Genomic DNA, 15,000 nt, shown 5'->3' on the forward strand with positions numbered 1-15,000 from the left:
CGTTGAAGGCAGGAAGCCTGGACGAAAGAGGCTACGAGGTCACCTCGAAGCGGTCTAAGAATCGGGCGCACTTGGGGCGACTACCAGTGCCAACCCCTTATCCCGCGGTGCGTCCGACACACAGAAATTTCCAAGGCGGCCAAGGAGCCTCCCCGCATAGCAATCGGGGTGTGAGGTTACGGATGCAGCATTGATAGCAATCGAGGTGTGAGGCGAAGGATGCAGAAGTGAGAGCCGAGGGATGTAGCAGAGATAGCAATCGGGGTGTGTGATGCAGAAGAGATAGCAATCGAGGTGTGCGGTGGGAAGGGCCCAGCAGCCAGAATGCATGAAGCGACGGATGAAGCAGTGATGACAACCGGGCTGTGAGGAGAGGAGGGATGCAGCCAAGAAAGCAATCAGGGCTCGAGGCAAGGGATGCATCAAGGATAGCAATCATGTTGTGAGGCGAGATTCCAAAGGCTAAACGTGAGAGGCTGCAGGGTCGACTCAGAGAGGTCTATGCATGTGAGAGGCTGAAAGCAAGGTCGACTCGGAGCGGTCTATGCATCGGGCGCGCTTGGGGCGACTACCAGTGCCAACCCCTTATCCCGCGACGCGTCCGACAAAGAGAACGTTCCAAGGCGGCAGAGGAGGTTACCAGCCGAAGGATGCAGTAGCAATAACAGGTATAGTTCCGCGGCGGCCGAGAAGACTCACCGCATAGGAATCGGGATGCGAGGCGAGGGATGCGGCGGGAAGGCCCCGACGGCTAAACGGAAGAGGCTGCAGGGCCGCCTCGGAATGGTCCAAGCATCGGATGCGATTGGGACGACTACCAGTGCCAACCCCTTATCCCGCGATGCGTCCGATACACAGATAGTTCCAAGGCGGCCGAGGAGCCTCACCGCATATCAATCGGGGTGCGAGGCGAGGGATGGGGCGGGAAGGCCCCAACGGCTAGACGGAAGAGGCTTCAGGGCCACCTCGGAATGGTCCAAGCATCGGACGCGCTTGGGGCGACTGCCAGTGCCAACCCCTTATCCCGCGATGCGTCCGATACACAGATGGTTCCAAGGCGGCCGAGGAGCCTCACCGCATAGCAATCGGGGGTGCGAGGCGAGGGATGGGGCGGGAAGGCCCCAACGGCTAGACGGAAGAGGCTTCAGGGCCGCCTAGGAATGGTCCAAGCATCGGACACGCTTGGGGCGACTACCAGTGACAGCCCCCTATCCCGCGATGCGTCCGATACGAAGATGGTTCCAAGGCGGCCGAGGAGCCTCACCGCATAGCAATCGGGGTGCGAGGTGGGGGATGCGGCGAGATGGCCCCAACGGCTAGACGGAAGAGGCCACAGGGCCGCGTCGGAATAGTCCAAGCATCGGACGCGCTTGGGGCGACTACCAGTGACAACCCCTTATCCCGCGATGCGTCCGATACGAAGATAGTTCCAAGGCGGCCGAGGAGCCTCACCGCATAGCAATCGGGGTGCGAGGTGGGGGATGCGGCGAGATGGCCCCAACGGCTAGACGGAAGAGGCTGCAGGGCCGCCTCGGAATAGTCCAAGCATCGGACGCGCTTGGGGCCACTACCAGTGACAACCCCTTATCCCGCAATGCGTCCGATACGAAGATAGTTCCAAGGCGGCCGAAGAGCCTCACCGCATAGCAATCGGGGTGCGAGGTGGGGGATGCGGCGAGATGGCCCCAACGGCTAGACGGAAGAGGCCACAGGGCCGCCTCGGAATAGTCCAAGCATCGGACGCGCTTGGGGCGACTACCAGTGACAACCCCTTATCCCGCGATGCGTCCGATACGAAGATAGTTCCCAGGCGGCCGAGGAGCCTCACCGCATAGCAATCGGGGTGCGAGGCGAGGGATGCGGCGAGATGGCCCCAAAGGCTAGACGGAAGAGGCTGCAGGGCTGCCTCGGAATAGTCCAAGCATCGGACGCGCTTGGGGCGACTACCACTGCCAACCCCTTATCCCGCGATGCGTCCGATACACAGATAGTTCCGAGGCGGCCGAGGAGGTGGGGGATGCAGCGAGATGGCCCCAACGGCTAGACGGAAGAGGCTGCAGGGCCGCCTCGGAATAGTCCAAGCATCGGACGCGCTTGGGGCGACTACCAGTGACAACCCCTTATCCCGCGATGCGTCCGATACACAGATAGTTCCGAGGCGGCCAAGGAGCCTCACCGCATAGCAATCGTGGTGCGAGGTGGGGGATGCGGCGAGATGGCCCCAACGGCTAGACGGAAGAGGCTGCAGGGCCGCCTCGGAATGGTCCAAGCATCGGATGCGCTTGGGGCGACTACCACTGCCAACCCCTTATCCCGCGATGCGTCCGATACACAGATAGTTCCAAGGCGGCCGAGGAGCCTCACAGCATAGCAATCGGGGTGCGAGGCGAGGGATGCGGCGAGAAAGCCCCAACGGCTAGAGGGAAGAGGCTTCAGGTCCGCCTCGGAATGGTCCAAGCATCGGACGCGCTTGGGGCGACTACCAGTGACAACCCCTTATCCCGCGACGCGTCCGATACACAGATAGTTCCAAGGCGGCCGAGGAGCCTCACCGCATAGCAATCGGGGTGCGAGGCGAGGGATGCGGCGAGAAGGACCCAACGGCTACACGGAAGAGGCTTCGGGGCCGCCTCGGAATGGTCCAAGCATCGGACGCGCTTGGGGCGACTACCAGTGACAACCCCTTATCCCGCGACGCGTCCGATACACAGATAGTTCCAAGGCGGCCGAGGAGCCTCACCGCATAGCAATCGGGGTGCGAGGCGAGGGATGCGGCGAGAAGGACCCAACGGCTACACGGAAGAGGCTTCGGGGCCGCCTCGGAATGGTCCAAGCATCGGACGCGCTTGGGGCGACTACCAGTGACAACCCCTTATCCCGCGACGCGTCCGATACACAGATAGTTCCAAGGCGGCCGAGGAGCCTCACCGCATAGCAATCGGGGTGCGAGGCGAGGGATGCGGCGAGAAGGACCCAACGGCTAGACGGAAGAGGCTTCGGGTCCGCCTCGGAATGGTCCAAGCATCGGACGCGCTTGGGGCGACTACCAGTGACAACCCCTTATCCCGCGACGCGTCCGATACACAGATAGTTCCAAGGCGGCCGAGGAGCCTCACCGCATAGCAATCGGGGTGCGAGGCGAGGGATGCGGCGAGAAGGACCCAACGGCTAGACGGAAGAGGCTTCGGGTCCGCCTCGGAATGGTCCAAGCATCGGACGCGCTTGGGGCGACTACCAGTGACAACCCCTTATCCCGCGACGCGTCCAATACACAGATAGTTCCAAGGCGGCCGAGGAGCCTCACCGCATAGCAATCGGGGTGCGAGGCGAGGGATGCGGCGAGAAGGACCCAACGGCTAGACGGAAGAGGCTTCGGGTCCGCCTCGGAATGGTCCAAGCATCGGACGCGCTTGGGGCGACTACCAGTGACAACCCCTTATCCCGCGACGCGTCCGATACACAGATAGTTTCGAGGCGGCCGAGGAGCCTCACCGCATAGCAATCGGGGTGCGAGGCGAAGGATGCGGCGAGAAGGACCCAACGGCTAGACGGAAGAGGCTTCGGGTCCGCCTCGGAATGGTCTAAGCATCGGACGCGCTTGGGGCGACTACCAGTGACAACCCCTTATCCCGCGACGCGTCCGATACACAGATAGTTCCAAGGCGGCCGAGGAGCCTCACCGCATAGCAATCGGGGTGCGAGGCGAGGGATGCGGCGAGAAGGACCCAACGGCTAGACGGAAGAGGCTTCAGGGCCGCCTCGGAATGGTCCAAGCATCGGACGCGCTTGGGGCGACTACCAATGACAACCCCTTATCCCGCGACGCGTCCGATACACAGATAGTTCCGAGGCGGCCGAGGAGCCTCACCGCATAGCAATCGGGGTGCGAGGCGAGGGATGCGGCGAGAAGGACCCAACGGCTAGACGGAAGAGGCTTCAGGGCCGCCTCGGAATGGTCCAAGCATCGGACGCGCTTGGGGCGACTACCAGTGACAACCCCTTATCCCGCGACGCGTCCGATACACAGATAGTTCCGAGGCGGCCGAGGAGCCTCACCGCATAGCAATCGGGGTGCGAGGCGAGGGATGCGGCGAGAAGGACCCAACGGCTAGACGGAAGAGGCTTCAGGGCCGCCTCGGAATGGTCCAAGCATCGGACGCGCTTGGGGCGACTACCAATGACAACCCCTTATCCCGCGACGCGTCCGATACACAGATAGTTCCGAGGCGGCCGAGGAGCCTCACCGCATAGCAATCGGGGTGCGAGGCGAGGGATGCGGCGAGAAGGACCCAACGGCTAGACGGAAGAGGCTTCAGGGCCGCCTCGGAATGGTCCAAGCATCGGACGCGCTTGGGGCGACTACCAGTGACAACCCCTTATCCCGCGACGCGTCCGATACACAGATAGTTCCGAGGCGGCCGAGGAGCCTCACCGCATAGCAATCGGGGTGCGAGGCGAGGGATGCGGCGAGAAGGACCCAACGGCTAGACGGAAGAGGCTTCAGGGCCGCCTCGGAATGGTCCAAGCATCGGACGCGCTTGGGGCGACTACCGTTGCCAACCCCTTATCCCGCGATGCGTCTGATACACAGATAGTTCCGAGGCGGCCGAGGAGCCTCACCGCATAGCAATCGGGTTGCGAGGCAGATTATTGGGAAGGGAACCCCCTGGGATGCGGCTCAAGCAGTGCCCAAAGGGACTGGAATGCGGAATCACATCGAGAGACCCAAATGCTATACGAGGGCTCAAATCGAATTATCGATTTGGCCACGACATGGACGCATCGGAACGACTACCTTTGCCGAACCACTCGCAATTGCATCCATACCGAAACCAATAGACATTTCCGTTAGAGCCCTCGCATAGCATTCGGGAATCTCGCATGCCCCTCTAAATCGACCAATGCTGGCGCTCAATGAAAATCCGAGCGCTACCACCGTTCGAGCGCCAGCATTGGTCGAGTTAGAGGGGCACGGGGGAGAATGCTCCAGTCAACACCTCCCCTATATAAGTTATTTGTCCGATTCTCGCACAACCGTAGTCTGCCTCGTCGAATCAAACAACGGTCCCAGATTCCGACTTCCGTTCCGTAGAGACCCAAAAGCTAGATGGAGGCTCGCAAGAAAGAGAGTCGGCGCATAGCAATCGGGTTTCTCGAACGTTTAGGGACCGAGCTCACTTGCGGATAGGGCAAAATCCGCCAAGCAACCCAAAAGCTAGACGGGGGCTCGAATCGAATCGCCTAGGCGGCCACAACAACGACGTGTTGGATCGACTACCAGTGCCAAACCATTCAGCAAGACTAGTCTGTGTCGAGGCCGGATAGAGATTCTCAGAGAGCGCCCGCATAGCATTTAGGAGACCTGCCGCGTCCCTCACACTCGACAAATGGTGGTGCACGTTTATAAATCCGAGCGATCCCAACCCTTTCAAGCACCAACATCGGTCGAGATAGAGGGGCACGGAGGGGGCTGCGTGAGACAACACAGTCCCCTATATAAGTTATTTGTCCGATTCTCACACATCCGAAGAATGGTCATCAAATCGGACAACAGCCCAAACTTCCGACTTCCGTCCCAGAAAGCCCAAGAGCTATCTAAAACGTTCATGGCCGGAACTCGATCGCGGCTATACCAGTCCGCCAAGCAACCCAAAAGCTAGACTGGAGCTCTAGTCGAATCACCTCTGTGGCCATTGCAAGGACGTGTTGGAGCGACTACCATTGCCGAACCATTCCGCAGGTCGAGTCCATACCAAGGCCGCATAGAGATTCACGATGAGCTCCTGCATAGCAATCAGGAGACTTGCCGTGTCCATCACAATCGATAAATCCTGGTGCAAGATTTTTGCATCCGAGCGCTCCAACCAGTCGAGCACCAGCATCAATCGACATAAACGGGCACGGGGGGAGGATGCTCGAGAACACTACCTCCCCTATATAAGTTATTTGTCCGATTCTCAAGCAGCCGAAGTCTGGTCATCGAATCGGGTCAAAGACCACAACTTCCGACTTTACCCACAATGCAAGTCATCGAATCGAACATCGGCCCCCGAGTCGGACTCCATGCGTATGTCAGGTCATCGGACCCAAATTCCGCCTTCCTGCGCATGGCGGGCCATCAATATCAACTCGGTCATCGGACCCAAACTCCGCCTTTTTGCGTATGGCACGCCTTCAAATCGGTCATCGGACCCAAATTCCGCCTTCCTGTGCATGGCGGGCCATCAACATCAACTCGGTCATCGGACCCAAATTCCGCCTTTCTGCGCATGGCACGCCATCAACTCGGTCATCGGACCCAAATTCCGCCTTCCTGCGCATGGCAGGTCATCGGACACAAATTCAGACCTCGCCAATATGCCTACGTATCGAATCGGTCATCGGACCCAACTTCCGACTTCATCCATACTGTAGGGTCTTTGAGGTTGGCGCGGTGCGCTCAACCCAGGGAGTCGACCCATCGAAGCATACACCTCCCCTATATAAGCTATTTGTCCGATTCCCACACCTGTGTAGTTTGCACCTCTGACCAGGACATCGACCCCAACTTCCGAACTCGACTGCAACGACGGCACCAGCGCCTTGGTGCGCACCTTGCGACGCACAGTCCCAACATTCGCCTTCCTGCACATGGCAGGTCATCGGACCCAAATTCCGACCTCGCGAGTATGCCTACATATCGAATCGGTCATCGGACCCAACTTCCGACTTCATCCATACCGTAGGGTCTTTGAGGTTGGCGCGGTGCGCTCAACCCGGGGAGTCGACCCAACGAAGCATACACCTCCCCTATATAAGCTATTTGTCCGATTCCCACACCTGTGTAGTTTGCACCTCCGATCAAGACATCGACCCCAACTTCCGAACTCGCCTCCAACGACCGAACCAGCGCCTTGGTGCGCACCTTGCAACGCACAGTGCCAACATTCGCCTTCCTGCACGTGGCAGGTCATCGGACCCAAATTCCGACCTCGCGAGTATGCCTACATATCGAATCGGTCATCGGACCCAACTTCCGACTTCATCCATACCGTAGGGTCTTTGAGGTTGGCGCGGTGCGCTCAACCCGGGGAGTCGACCCAACGAAGCATACACCTCCCCTATATAAGCTATTTGTCCGATTCCCACACCTGTGTAGCTTGCACCTCCGATCAGGACATCGACCCCAACTTCCGAACTCGACTAAAAAGACCGCACCAGCGCCTTGGTGTGCACCTTGCAACGCACAGTGTCAACATTCGCCTTCCTGCACATGGCAGGTCATCGGACCCAAATTCCGACCTCATGAGCATACCTACTAATCGAATTGGTCATCGGACCCAACTTCCGACTTCATCCATACCGTAGGGTCTTTGAGGTTGGCGCGGTGCGCTCAACCTGGGGAGTCGACCCATCGAAGCATACACCTCCCCTATATAAGCTATTTGTCCGATTCCGACACCTGTGTAGTTTGCACCTCCGCTCAGGACATCGACCCCAACTTCCGAACTCGCCTGCAACGACCGAACCAGCGCCTTGGTGCGCACCAAAAGTGCGCACTTTTGGAGGGCACTTTTGTGCGCTCCAAAGGTGCGCACTTTTGGAGGGCACTTTTCTGCGCTCCAAAGGTGCGCACTTTTGGAGGGCACTTTTTGGAGGGCACTTTTCTGCGCTCCAAAGGTGCGCACTTTTGGAGGGCACTTTTTGGAGGGCACTTTTCTGCGCTCCAAAGGTGCGCACTTTTGGAGGGCACTTTTTGGAGGGCACTTTTCTGCGCTCCAAAGGTGCGCACTTTTGGAGGGCACTTTTTGGAGGGCACTTTTCTGCGCTCCAAAGGTGCGCACTTTTGGAGGGCACTTTTTGGAGGGCACTTTTCTGCGCTCCAAAGGTGCGCACTTTTGGAGGGCACTTTTCTGCGCTCCAAAGGTGCGCACTTTTGGAGGGCACTTTTTGGAGGGCACTTTTCTGCGCTCCAAAGGTGCGCACTTTTGGAGGGCACTTTTCTGCGCTCCAAAGGTGCGCACTTTTGGAGGGCACTTTTTGGAGGGCACTTTTCTGCGCTCCAAAGGTGCGCACTTTTGGAGGGCACTTTTGTGCACTCCAAAGGTGCGCACTTTTGGAGGGCACTTTTCCTGTGCTCCAAAGGTGCACACCTAGGTGAGCACCTTCGACCACACCTTGTAGCACACCAAACTCTGACTTTCGACTTCATCCGCAATGCAGGGTCTTTGAGGTTGGCGCAATGCGCACAACCAGGGGAGTCGACCCATCAAACCCAACACCTCCCCTATATAAGCTATTTGTCTGATTCTCATACATGCGTAGCCTGCAGGAGCAATTAGGACATCGACCCCAACTTTCGGCTTCTAAACGAAAACAAGGTCTTTGAGGTTGGTGTAATGCGAACAACTAGGGGAGTCAACCCATCAAACCCAACACCTCCCCTATATAAGCTATTTGTCTGATTCTCATACATGTGTAGTCTACAGGAGCAATTAGGACATCGACCCCAACTTTTGACTTCTTAACGAAAACAAGGTCTTTGAGGTTGACGTAATGCGCACAACCAGGGGAGTCGACCCATCAAACCCAACACCTCCCCTATATAAGCTATTTGTCCGATTCTCATACATGTGTAGCCTGCAGGAGCCATTAGGACATTGACCCCAACTTTTGACTTCTTAACGAAAACAAGGTCTTTGAGGTTGGCGTAATGCGCACAACCAAGGGAGTTGACCCATCAAACCCAACACCTCCCCTATATAAGCTATTTGTCTGATTCTCATACATGTGTAGCCTGCAACAACGATTAGGACATCCACCCCAACTTCTGAATTCGTCTGCGTTGACCGCACCAAAGGTGCACGCCTTGGTGCTCACCAAAATCCGACTTCCGACTTCTTCTGCTATGCGGGGTCTTTGAGGTTGGCGCAGTGCGCACAACCAGGGGAGTCAACCCACCGAATGCAACACCTCCCCTATATAAGCTATTTGTCTGATTCTCATACATGCGTAGACTGCAGCAATGATTAGGACATCCACCCCAACTTTTGACTTCTTAAACAAGACAGGGTCTTTGAAGTTGGTGCAGTGCACACAACCAGGGGAGTCGACCCATCAAACGCAACACCTCCCCTATATAAAGCTATTTGTCCGATTCTCATACGTGTAGTCTGCAGCAGTGATTAGGACATCGACCCCAACTTCCGAATTCGTTTGCATTGACCGCACCAAAGGTGCACGCCTTGGTGTGCACCCTGGAGTGCACTTTGGTGCTCACCTCGGTGCACACTTTGGTGTGCACCTCGGTGTGCACCAAAGGTGCGCACCTTGGAGCGCACCAAAGGTGTACACTTTGGAGCGCACCACATAGGGTCTTTGAGAGGTTGGCGCAGTGCGCACACCAAGGTGGGTGTTGAGGTGCGTGCCGAGGTGGGTGGGTGCTAGGGTGCGCTCCATGGTGGGTGCCAGGGTGGGTGCGTGCTAGGGTGGATTCCAAAGAGGGTCATAGGGTGGGTGCCAAGGTGGGTTGGTGATATAGTGGGTTCAAAGGTGGGTACTAGGGTGGGTTCCAAGGTGGGTCACAAGTTGGGTGCCAGGATGCGTGGGTGTTAGGTTGGGTGCCAAGGTGGGCTCCTGCGTGGGTGGGTGCTAGGGTGGGTTTCAAGGTGGACGCGAGGGCGGGTGCCAAGGTGGGTAACAAGTTGGGTGTTAGGATGGGTGAGTGCTAGAGTGGGTGCCAAGGTGGGTGGGTGCTAAGGTGGATGCCAAGGTGGTTCACAGGGTGGGTGGGTTCTAGGGTGAGTTCCAAGGTGGGTCACAGGTTCAGTGCTAGGGTGGGTGTCAAGGCGGGTGTCGAGGTGCCTGGGTGCTAGGGTGTGGATGCCAATGTGGGTCATAGGGTGGGTACTAGGGTGGGCTGCAATGTGGGTGCCAAGGTGGGTAACATGCTCGGTGGGTTCTAAATTGGGTGCCAGGGTGGGTGTGCACCCACCTTGCCCGAGGTGGGTGCCAAGGTGCCAGTGTGGGTGGGTGCTAAGGTGGATGCCAAGGTGGGTGAGAAGGTGGGTGATAGGTTGAGTGGTAGGATGGGTGGGTGCCAAGATGGGTCACAGGGTGGGTGCAAGGGTGGGTAGGTGCTAGGGTTGGTGTCAGGGTGGGTGGGTGCTAGGTTGGGTTCCAAGGTGGGTGCGAGGGTGAGTGTCAAGGTGGGTCACAGGTTAGGTGCTAGGATGGGTGAGTGCTAGGGTGCAAAGGTGCCAGGGTGGGTGCTAGGATGGGTCGATGCTAGGGTGAGTGGCAAGGTGGGTCCACAAGTGTCAAGGTGGGTGCCGAGGTGGGTGCCAAGTCGGCGACTGCTATGGTGGATGCCAAGGTGGGTCACGGGGTGGGTGCCAAGTTGCTAGGTTGGGTTCCAAGGTGGGTGCCAACGTGGGTGCTAGGGTGCGTGGGTTAAAGGGTGTGTCACAACGTGGGTGCCAGGATGGGTGCGCACCCACACTGGCCAAGACGGGTGCGGGTGCAAGGTTGGGTTCCAAGCCCGGTCACAGGCTGGGTGCTAGGATGGGTGGGTGCCAAGGTGGGCACCAGGGTGGGTGCACCCACCCTGGCCAAGGTGGGTCACGGGGTGGGTCCTAGGGTGGGTAACGGGGTGGGTACTAAGGTGCGTGCCAAGGTGGGTCATAGGGTGGGTGCCAAGGTGGGCACCAGGGTGGGTGTGCACCAACCCTAGCCAGGGTAGGTCACGGGGTGGTTGTCGGGGTGGGCGTCAAGGAGCCAAGGTGGGTGGCAAGTAGCCAAGTTGCGTGCCAAGGTGGGTGTCGGGGTGGGTGCCAAGGATCCAAGGTGGGTGCCAAGGAACCAAGGTGGGTGTCTGGGTGGGTGCCGAGGTGGGAGCCAGGGTGGGTCCCAAGGTGAGTGCAAAGGTGGGTGCCAGGGTCAAGGTGAGTGCCAATGTGGGTTCCAAGGTGCCAGGGTCAGGGTGAGTGCCAATGTGGGTTCAAAGGTGCTAAGTTGGGTGCGAGGTTGGGTGCGAGGGTGGGTGGGTGCCAAGGTGTGCTAGGTGGAAGCCCGGGTGGGTCGGCATCCCATGGGTGTCGAGTTGGGTGCCTGATGGGTGCTTCTTGTCAAGTTTTAGTCGTCGGGACTCATTTCGAGCCTTAGAGGTCGTTTCTTGTCCGGTTGCCCTGTCTTCGACCTGGGAACCCAATTTTGGTCCTCGGGTCCCATTTTTTTTTGTCTCGCATCCCACTTTTGGCCTGTGGCCTTTTCGGGGTCGATTCTCGTTTTGGGCATCAGAGCATGTTTCTTCTCCTAAAACCCAATATTTGTTTATTAAGTCTCGGAACACATTTTTGTTCTCGTGGACCCATCATGGGTCTTGGAACGCATTTGTGGTCCTTGGGTCCCATTTTGCATCCCGAAACTTGTGTTTTGGTGCTTGATCCCTATTTTGGGTGCCCACCTTGCACCAAGTGCGCACCCGGGGCAAACCGAGCGCCTTGGTGCACCGGGGCAAGATCGAGCGTGCACCCGAGGCGCCCCGAACATGCACCAAGGTGCACTCGGCCCACATGTGAGCGCAGGTCGTTGCGCCCGAGGTGGTGTGTGGGCACCGCGTTGCAGACGGGACACTGCACGCACACGACGCCCCCTCCAGGTGCACGCACGTAGGCCGGGCCGGGTGCACACCCGACGCCCTAGCAAGGTGCGCGCACCCGGGCAGGGCTCACACTTGGCGAACGGGGCGCACTTCGCGAGGGAGGGTGTGCACCTCGACGGGGGTGGGTGGCCGGGGTGGATTCGCACGTGGGTCGCGGTTTGCTAAGTACACACTGCGACAAGCTCATAACGGGTGCGATCATACCAGCGTTAGTGCACCGGATCCCATCAGAACTCCGCAGTTAAGCGCGCTTGGGCCGGAGTAGTACTGGGATGGGTGACCTCCCGGGAAGTCCCGGTGTTGCACCCTTTTTTAGTTTTTCGCCGGGCGTCGCAATGCTATTTGAATAAACCTTTTGCCCGTTTGCGTTCTCGTCGGGGCCGGGCCGGGCCGGGGTGCGCTGCCCGCACTACCGCGCGCGCGGGGGCGACACCGAGCGCGCACCCGAGGCGCCCCGAGCACACAGGCCACGGTGCAACCCGGGCGTTGTGCGCGCACCCCGGTGCGCCCGAGGTGCTGCGCGCGCACCCAGGTGAAATCGGTGTGCACCTCGGCCAGTGCGCGCTCGGTCGAGTCGCGCACGTTGGCCAAGGTGCACGGTGATGTTTCTTACTCTAAGGTTCCGCACCAGACGCCCGGGACAGGTGAGCGAAGCTGGGCGGGGCCGGGTGCGCGGCCGGGGCAGGTGCACGCAGCTGGAGAGAGCTTTGGAGCACACTTCGGAGCGCACCAATGATGCGCTCCATTCAAAAGTTTCCTGAAAAGGCAAAAAAAGTTGAGATTATAGAATTTCCCACTTGAGAGATTGTAAAAAAAAAAAATTTAAAATGAAGGAAACGCGGGTGCCAAGGTGTGCGCAGCCCAGCCAAGGTGTGCGCACCAAGGCGCCCACCCTGGCGAAGGTGCACGCAAGGTGCGCACCCGAGGCAAACCGGACAATTAACCCAACTTTCGACTTCGCGCGCACCTTGGAGCGCACTTCGGAGCGCTCCTTGGTGCGCACCAATCTTGGGCACCTCGGAGTGCACCATGGCGCCCACCAAGGTGCGCACCCGGGGCAAACCGAGCTCCGACTTCGTGCGCACCTTGGAGCGCACGAAAGGTGCGCACCATGGCGCCCACCAAGGTGCGCAGCCCAGCCAAGGCGTGCGCATCAAGGTGCGCACCCTGGCGAAGGTGCGCACCCGGGGCAAACCGAGCTCCGACTTCGTGCGCACCTTGGAGCGCACAAAAGGTGCGCAACCCAGCCAAGGTGTGCGCACCCCGGTCAAACCGAGCTCCGAATCGTGCGCACCAGAGGTGCACGCCATCGTGCGCACCTTGGAGCACACTTCGGAGCCCTCCTTGGTGCGCGCCGATGTTGCGCACCTCGGAGCGCACCCGGGGAAAACAATGCAATTAACCCGACTTTCGACTTCGTGGGCACCTCGGAGCGCTCTCGGGTTCGCACCTCGGAGCACACCGAGGTGCGCACCTTTGATGCGCTGCCTTCACCAATTTCCAGAAAAGGCAAGAAAACATTGAGAAGGTGTGCGCACCGAGGTGCCCACCCTGGCGAAGGTGCACGCGAGGTGCGCACCCGGGGCAAACCGGGCTCCGACTTCGTGCACGCCGCACCTTGGAGCACACTTCGGAGCGCTCCTTGGTGCGCACCAGGGCGCGCAACCCAGCCGAGGTGCCCACCCCGGCGAAGGTGCACGCGAGGTGCGCACCCGGGGCAAACCGGGCTCCGACTTCGTGCACGCCATGGTGCCCACCGCGGCGAAGGTGCACGCGAGGTGCGCACCCGGGGCAAACCGGGCTCCGACTTCGTGCACGCCGCACCTTGGAGCACACTTCGGAGCGCTCCTTGGTGCGCACCATGGTGCCCACCAGGGCGCGCAACCCCGCCGAAGGTGCACGCGAGGTGCGCACCCGGGGCAAACCGGGCTCCGACTTCGTGCACGCCGCACCTTGGAGCACACTTCGGAGCGCTCCTTGGTGCGCACCATGGTGCCCACCAGGGCGCGCAACCCCGCCGAAGGTGCACGCGAGGTGCGCACCCGGGGCAAACCGGGCTCCGACTTCGTGCACGCCATGGTGCGCACCGCGGCGAAGGTGCGCACCCGGGGCAAACCGGGCTCCGACTTCGTGCACGCCGCACCTTGGAGCACACTTCGGAGCGCTCCTTGGTGCGCACCAGGGCGCGCAACCCAGCCGAGGTGCCCACCCCGGCGAAGGTGCACGCGAGGTGCGTACCCGGGGCAAACCGGGCTCCGACTTCGTGCACGCCGCACCTTGGAGCACACTTCGGAGCGCTCCTTGGTGCGCACCATGGTGCCCACCAGGCCGCGCAACCCAGCCAAGGTGTGCGCACCAAGGTGCACGCGAGGTGCGCACCCGGGGCAAACCGGGGTCCGACTTCGTGCACGCCGCACCTTGGAGCACACATCGGGGCGCTCCCGGGTTCGCACCGGCGTTGCGCACCGTGGTGGGCACCTCGGAGCACACCAAGGTGGGCAGCGAGGTGCGCACCTTTGATGCGATGCCTTCACTAATTTCCATAAAAGGCAAAAAAAAAACGAGATTTTAAAATTTCCGTTTTGAAAGATAGTGAGAAAAAGGGAATGCTGGTGCCATCTTGAGCCCGCCCTGGTGCGCAGCCCAGCCAAGGTGTGCGCACCAAGGTGCCCACCCTGGCGAAGGTGCGCGCCCGGGCAATTAACCCAACTTCCAACTTCGCGCGCGCCAGGGTGGGAGCGCACCCAACAACCGGGCCTGGGAAGAGCCAATGCGAGAAACCCCACCAAACGCTCTGACAAAAAAAGAGGGGGCGCTCCAGTAACCCCGCTTCGGAGCGCACCCTGGGCAAACCCAGCCAAGGTGCCCACCCCGGCCAAGGTGCAGGCGAGGTGCGCACCCGGGGCAAACCGGGCTCCGACAACGTGCACGCCGCACCTTGGAGCACACTTCGTAGCGCTCCCGGGTGCGCACCTCAGAGCACACCAAGGTGGGCAGCGAGGTGCGCACCTTTGATGCGCTGCCTTCACTAATTTCCAGAAAAGGCAAAAAAAAAAGGAGATTTTAAAATTTCCGTTTTGAAAGATAGTGAAAAAAACGGAACGCGCGTGCCATCTTGAGCCCGCCCTGGTGCGCAGCCCAGGTAAGGTGCCCACCCTGGCAAAGGTGCGCACCCGGGCAATTAACCCTACTTCCGACTTCGTGCGCGCCAGGGTGGCAACCGGGCCTCGGAAGAGCCAATGCGAGAAACCCCACCAAACGCTCCGACAAAAAAAGAGGCGGCGCTCCAATAACCCCGCTTCGGAGCGCAGCCGGGGCAAACCCAGCCAAGGTGCCCACCCCGACGAAGGTGCACGCGA

At 59.8% G+C, this 15,000-nt stretch overlaps 1 non-coding gene across 1 annotated transcript; it reads left to right on the top strand.

Annotated features, from left to right (window-relative positions):
• Positions 1-11,831: 11,831 nt before the first annotated feature.
• LOC131864884 (5S ribosomal RNA) lies at positions 11,832-11,950 on the top strand. The gene has a single exon (XR_009363611.1). It is a non-coding gene; the product is annotated as a 5S ribosomal RNA (ribosomal RNA).
• Positions 11,951-15,000: the final 3,050 nt, after the last annotated feature.

This window comes from Cryptomeria japonica, unplaced genomic scaffold (genome assembly GCF_030272615.1).
Source record: "Cryptomeria japonica unplaced genomic scaffold, Sugi_1.0 HiC_scaffold_97, whole genome shotgun sequence".
Taxonomy (NCBI): Eukaryota; Viridiplantae; Streptophyta; class Pinopsida; order Cupressales; family Cupressaceae; genus Cryptomeria; species Cryptomeria japonica.